A 7,817-nucleotide genomic window follows, 5' to 3' on the forward strand; every position below is an offset into this window, starting at 1 on the left:
GTACAATGCCCACCACCTCCTCCAGCTCTTCCTCTACCTCCTAGCTCAGACTGACCCCAGCCACTATTTAACCCTTTCATTCCACTCCACACCCATCACTCCCAATTCTTGTTTAGCTCAGCCAAGGGGCTCTAAAAGGTGCTTTTGCAGTGGGTTGCTAGCTCCGTGGGACCGATTTTCTGTCCAGAACCAGTGGGATGGCTGTCACGAGGGATATTTTATGCAGCAGAACGGCCTGACCTTCTGCTGAAGGTAGAAGACGGGCAGCTCCCATGGCCGGTTGGCCATCATCCACCACCTGGGATCTAAAGAGGATTCCACATACAGAAAGAGGTTTTAAAAAAAAAACATGCAACAACCGATACAGCATTAGCTAATAAAAAGGTTATTACAAAGAGCCAGGAATACAGAGCTTGGCAAGGTCGAGTATTTCTGCATATTTTGCGCTCTTTCCGTATCAGACTTCTGGTGTGGTTGCCACAATTACACCTTTGTTCGACTGACAGCATTATCCCAGACGGTCTTGACTGAGCTCCAGTTCCATATTAAGTAAAAAAAAAAAAAAAAAAAAAAAGTATCTTATGGTCTCTTATGGACAACAGTACTTGACCTGCTGGTCATATCTGTGTGCTAGGACACAAGAGAAGAGAGTGAATCAGTTCTGCACACTAAAAAGCCTCTGCACCGTCTGTGGGCAAGCCATTAACGTTCGAGTTTCCTCCCCACTTCCAACAGCCAATGCTCGACACCTTTTACAGAGGGAAAGCTCAAGATGGCTGGTGAGGTTCCTAGCAAAACACACTCTTCATAACTGTTTCTACAGCTTATCAGCCTTTTCCCCTTCAATTTGCTGTTCAGCCAGCAGGAAACTAAAAGAAAAATAAAAGTAGCTCTGGAGCGCCGTAAAGCTGACCTCCCATCAATTTGTTCCACAAGGCTGATTGACTTTGCAGGCTAGTGAACTGTGAGCTCCAATTGAGGCTTTTCCAGAAGCTAGGGCATATATCAAGTCAGTCAATCATGGACTCACAAATTTCCCAGTGTTTAATAAGCTTGCAACTGTAGCTTCTCACTCAGTGATGCTTTCCTGTTTTGGTTTTGGTTTTTTTTTTTTTAAAGGTCTCTCTGTGCCTATCTGTTTTCAGGAATTCTGTTGAAATCTTATGCCTTTGAGGTCTCTTCTTAGCAAATTTGGTTCAAGTTGCTCAGTAGCTTCAAATCGATTAGTGGAGAGACAGACACCGATAACTGCATAAAGCTCACCTCCTTCTGTGAACTACCTTCCTTGCATCAATGCAAATGGTTTTTCTAGGTAAAGTCACTCTCTGTCCCACTCCAGGACTTTTGGCAAACCAGTATCTTGACAGGCTCCCTCAGCCTCACCTAGAGCCAAGATACAGGTAGTTTTTGCTTTGATCATGATCCCTCCCAGATCTCAAAAAACTGTGGACGTCTGCTCTTGAGTTGCCTCTGAAATTTCTATCACTGCCTTGTGCACACCAGAACCAGAGATGAAATAAAAACACATCATCACTAGAAATAACAAACTTCTACCTTACAGTAATGCAGAAGATTAAATAGGAAAGAAGAAGGGAGAATCCTTTACTGCTATCAGATCTTTCCTTTCTTGAGGTGGGTGAACTCTTTCCTCTGCTAGGCCTAAGGACTACACTTAGGATCCTGAGGTCTTGAACCCCCATGAGAAAAGGAAAGGTCCCTGTTCTCCCATCTTCCCTAAACCCAGTACCCTATGGCTTGTCAGTACTGGCAGCTGCTTGCCATACCCACCTACACCTCTGCAACCCATCATCACCAAGAGGCCAGCAGCATTTTAAATGGCAAAAGCTCTGTCCCCTGATGCACTCAGGATTTCTTCCATGCTGAAGTGGTCACTTGCTAGCAAGCCACCAGTGCACTGTCAGTGGTTGGACTTGTTTTACAATATGCTGGCATAAGAGTGCTTGGGAAGAAGGAAGAGTTAGGAAACTTCATCTAAATCTCCTACACAAACCCAGCTCTCATATCATTTTTTCTCTTGCCCATTTGGGCCGACCTCAGGCAATGCTGGGTGGATGGATACTAGCTCACTGGAGGGGGCCTGCAAACCAGCAGCACCACAAGCTGCCTCCACACAAAATGAAGTCTCACCTTTCTACTTGCAGGTGTTGTTCAGGGCACAGCACACCAGGGAGCACCGGCCACACTGGCATGAAATGGTTCAGTCTGCTGCATCAGTCTGCCAGCCATCACCTCACTTTGCACCCAGCAAGCCCCCTCATCCAAAGCGCTTCATTACAGTTTCACAAGCCATTGCAGAGAGTATAGCAGCCATCTAAAAATAATACTGGGGGCAGTGATCCCACCGATAATCACATCATTAGAGGAGAATCAAGTTCCTCCTTGTCCAAGCAGATAAACAGCAGGTCTCTGCAGCACCTTGAGCCTTCCTTTGCAGTCAAACAGTATCTGTGAAATCATGGAAAAGCACCATTTGCAACTGCCACATCAACACACTTCTTGTCACAGGCAAGGTATGGGCATGCAATTCCTGCTTGGCAAGCCTGTTCTCTCCAGCCAGCTGTTATTTCAGGCGTGTTTGTTACGTGCACTGTTCACAAGCTCAGCCACGCAGGCAATCGACTGTCAGAGCTCCACTGCCACAGCACCCAGGTGTCGGCATCTCAAAACCCGTCTTCTTAGCTGTGGGTTTTGTAATCACACAAGACAGCAGGGGGAAGGACTGACTTCCCCATCAGCATCTCTCCATGAAGTCATCCAGAAGTACCGTCCCACACTCCCTGCTCGCTTTCTTCCGACTCGGAAGCACAGACCAAAACCTGGCGCAACCAGGTTGTCCTGCAACGTGCAATGAGCATCTCTGCCCTGCCATGACTAATGGCCCTTCCGAGACTGTGACTGGCCCTGCCTCAGAGACTGCTCTTGAGATGTCTCTGACATGCCAAGCCCTTTCCTCTACGTTGCAAGAACAGCAGCGCAACACTGGCAGGGACTGCTTGCCCAGTCATCTTGGATTCATGAACCCCCTGAAACAAACGCAAGACAGGAGTGTGTACAGCCACAAAATCACTGATTAAATGCATTAATAAGCTGAGAAGATTCCTGTGCAGCTAACTGGGAAGGGCAAATTCTTACCCTGCACCCTGTAAAACAGGGCAGCTCAGATTAGACGAACATCCCCAAACCCAGTACCAAATATACACATTGTCAGGAGACAGAACAAAAGGCCACGTGTAGCTCAGCGTTACTAAAACTGCAGGACATGCCTGACAAGGAGGCATTTGCATTGGCACAGCCACGACCAAAGGGCTCAGCACAGACAACCCTGGTTGGAGAAGCAGGCTAGAAGATCACTAGCCTATCACTGGCTTTTTGCCACAAGCTAATGTCTGTTCAAGCCTGCCAGTCCTCCCAATATGACTTAAATGTGGAAAAAAAAAAAAAAAAAAGGGGGCAAAAAAAAAAGGTAGGCCGTTTGCATTTACTAGATATACTGCCCATTGCCTCAGAGATGTCCATGTGTTTTCAGATTACAAAGAAACAAACTGTTACCTACATTAACGCCTTTCTAATGCCACAGAAAGAAAAAGGTGAACTTCAACGTAACACTGGGTTAATGCAGGCTGACAGAGCTATAAAGAGCAGCACAGTTCCCACTTTTGCCAGTAGAAAAGCGACTGCTGAAGATGCTATGGGGAGCAGCACTTCTAGGAATCAAAGCGAGGGGTCGATGGGTGTTTTAGCCAGGGCAGAGTAACTGCTGTTGAAACATGGCCAAACATTGAGCACATCCACCCCTCTGTCTCACTAGAAGGGCCCACAGTGGTATTGCCCCTTTGGGCAGGATCCCTGTGCCCAGCGGAGCCACCACTCGGGGACAGTCAGTACTGGGTGCTGCCGCTAGCCAGGCAAGGCTGACCTGGCCCGACCCTGCCTGGCTCGTGAGGCTGGGAGGATGGAAAAATCCCCAACCATAGCGAAACAACTCTGGCAGAAGAAACTTCCCAAGTTCCCCTGCAGCACAGCACAACTCCTCAAAAGCTGCCCAATTTTATTCTTAAGGTACTGTTACATTTTTGTTAATTAACATTTGGAGGGTGGCAGGGGAATTCTCAGAAAGACGATGACAGGTCCCAGTCATAGAGTTGCTTTGACTATCCTGAAGAAAACTGCCGTGCTCCTCCCCAGGATGCATGGGACACTTTCAGACCAGGCTTTCCATCTGCTGCACAACTGCAGAGATGCAAGGAGAAATTCTTACAGCATTGTGTGTAATTGTGAAGGCAACTCACAAACAAAAAAAAATTTTAATCAGCGGGAAAGCGTGCTATACAGATGAGACACCAGAGTTCACGGTGGTATAATCATCACGGTACAAGCAGTCCTTAATCCAATCTGCACAGTTATTTAGAGGTTCCTGTTCTGAGCAAGTACAGGACGTACTTTGATCTCTGCTGCCTCCTGCCAAAACTGTGGAAATTAGCAAGCCAAAAACCAAGAGTCACAGACAAAGATATCATGGCAGACAAAATACATCCTACAGTTATACAGGCACCTCTCCCCCTGAAGGACCCCGATGCATTTCAGGAGACACAGAAGTGCAGTTGCAACTAATTACCTTTATCTCAATCAAAAAAGTTGTCTTAAACTTACAGATGAGGAGATGAGCCTCTCTTACAGGAGGATAATTGAAACTTTGTTATTCACAAACTACCTGAAGTCATACTCTGAAAGGGCCCAAATGCAGCCAAGCTCTTGGATGAAGCATGGTAACTCCATATTGGTGCAATCAGAGCTGCGGTCACAGCTAGAGCACAGCCTTGGACAGAAACTCTGTGTTACAGGGGTGTTAGCCACAGCGACAGTCACGCTGAGTTCTTCCTTAAAGCAAGGATCCGTCCTCTTTGTCACATACAATGAATCATCCCTCAAGTCACAGTACTTCAAGCAAACTCTTTAATTTGGGATGAAATCGGGCTTTAAGAAGAGCATGCTTCTGTCGGATTTTGGCTCAAAACCACCTTATTAGAGAAAGACGGATTCCACAGACTTGTCACGTAGTTAACATTCACTTAAATCTCTTGTTTTTAAAGAAAACAACAGTTGAGAAAACTACGTGATAATTAAGCTGCAGGCATGGGAAGCAGACAGATAGTTAAGGCGGCCAAATAACCTTTACTCTGCCCTGTGGAGACAAACTACAATAGAAAAATGATTAATGTTAAAAGTTTTTCATTACAAATTTGATCAAGCTCATGTTAAAGTGTATTAATTTCTTATTTTCTTGCTTCCTTCTCCCTCAAACTGAGAGGGGAGTGCCCAGCTAAGGTGTGCAGTTAAGGCTGTGCATCTACAGTCACAACTGAACATGGCTAAATTTCTTCTTCCGGTGACGTTTATCCTGACTGTATTACATAATTGCAATATTTCTGCCCGTAATCTACTGGTAAAGGCTTCAGCTCCAGTTAACAGAGTTTTGTGCTCTGATTACAAGTGAAAGTGCAATGAATGGTCATGGAGAGAGTTAAACAACTTGGCCTCAGGATGGTGATCAGCTAATTATCTTCATTCCCTTCCATCCACCACACCAAACAAGTCTTAGTTAAAAGAAAGGTCTTTGAAGATCCTAGGCAGCCTGGACTTATTTTAACCTGAAAAATCAGACCCTCCTACACAGTACAGCATGTTCTCGGGAATGTTTGTTCAGTGTGGCTAGGCAGTACGGCTCCACCTCCAGAATTATTTAGAGGACGCATTTCCTGCAGCACCTCCCAGCCTTAGACCACCAGGTTTGCGGGGCAGTTTTTACAGGCAAGGAGGCATGGATCCTGAACAACAAGCTCTCCCTGACAGCAGAAGCAAGCAGGATATGGCAAAAGTCTGCAAGGTAGACGGAAGTAGGCAGCACTCACAGGAGGCAGCAAGGGCAGCAACAATCTAGAGAGGACAAGAGGCAAATACTGTCAGGGTTTCCGCTAGAAACACGAGAACCCTTGGCGTGGATATCTTCCAAGTCCAGCACTGCCCTGTTGTAGCTCTTCTCTACAAACCCATCAGCTCTGAGGAAATCAGGCTCTAAGGCAACACCAAAGCAGACAAAGTTTTGTTACATGCTCATTTTCAAGATCCTACATTACCACTGTCATTTTTGAGTGGGTAGCTGTCAATCTCTAGTATGCAGTGAGATAATACCAGCCTTCTGACAGACAGAGTCTACATTTAAAATCTAAAATAAACTGCAAGAGTTTTATATAGACGAACTATGAAAAGAAAATGAGTAAAAAAAAAATGCATCCATATTCAAGTGCTCTAAAGAAAACATAGGCCACCAAAGCTCTTCTCCCCCACTCTCATGTATTGTACCACTCAAGACTTATTATTTTAGGATTATTTCTGGTGCACTGACTGAAGAGGATATCCACAAGTCATGTATGCAACTATTCCACAAGCAACCCAGCTGTATGACTGCTTTCACACCCTCCTCCTTTTTCCTTTTCTCCTTTTCTACTTCCTTTCTTCTACCAGCTCCTTGACTAATGTATAAGCTGTATGAGGCAGGGAGCATCTTTCACAGTCTTCAAAGCAGGTATGGTATTTTTATTAGCACTTATAGGGTTGAGAACTTTCACAGCTTCTGTAGAGATAATCCTACCACCTGACCACTGCTTGCAGCTGGAATACCGCAACAACCAGAGAGCAAAACGGACCCAAGATGTGCTTATATAGGCTTAGTTTATGTACCTTGGCTCACAGATGAAGGAGAACAAGCACCAGGACTTCCATCTGTTAAAGGCAGTTGAGACAAGGTGGAAAACACATGGGTCAACACAATCCTGCACCTGGCTCCCTAGGGCAGCAACAGCCAAACCTTAGCCTCGGAGTGGCTGAAGGAGATTTGGGATGGCACTACCAACAGGGAATTACACGGCTTTTAAAGTAGATCTGGTGCTCTCAGCACCCTGAAAAGAAGGAGGAAATGCAAAAGGGGAATAACATCTGTAGTCAAAGACAAACTCCTCACCTCCTCCTCCTGCAAAAGCATTGGGAAATATTTCAGTGGATCCCTTTCAGAGGGGACACTCCTCATCTGCACCCCTGTGACATTAAGCACTGTGCAACCCACCGCATCTGCGACCTACAGTCACAGATCAGCACCTCACTGGCTCAGACCTTCAACAAGTGCAGACTACAACTTGTACCTTGTAAGTAATACACCACATCAAACCAGAAGTCATCATAGCCGATCTGCGCTCTACACAGGGTGAAAAAGACATCTTGACTCCATGAATAAGATGATCCAGGTCGTGCACAGGTTGCTTGGCCTAGTACAGTCCTCTCCAAGTGACACTGAGCATACAGATCAAGGTGGGAGAGCTTTACAGGCACCTACACTGGGGGACCCAAGCACATCACTGGAGATCTGCACAGTACACATTGCAGCACGGATGGGAAACAGAGTAAAGGGATGAAGAATCATAGAAGAAGAAGAGAGAACCAACTTCATTAAAACCCTCTCCAGGCATGAAGAAGGTAGTAAGTGGGTGGCGAGAGCCTACAGAGACAAGGCCTGGTTCCCTTCATCCCAGCTGAAACGCGCTCCCTCTTCCTGCCCCCTGCGCAGGGGCTTGCACCGAACCTCCCCACCACGGGAAGACCAGCTCAGCCGGCCCGCACGGCGCCACGCAACTCCCACCGCCCTGCCCACCCAGGTCCTCCGGCCAGCTGCCCCACGGCCACCCTTCAGCTCATCCCAAACCTCCTCCGGCCCCGTCCCCTCACAGGCCACCTTCTTCCCTGCC

Source organism: Egretta garzetta, unplaced genomic scaffold, assembly GCF_000687185.1.
Source record: "Egretta garzetta isolate BGI_Z169 unplaced genomic scaffold, ASM68718v1 scaffold135, whole genome shotgun sequence".
Classification (NCBI taxonomy): Eukaryota; Metazoa; Chordata; class Aves; order Pelecaniformes; family Ardeidae; genus Egretta; species Egretta garzetta.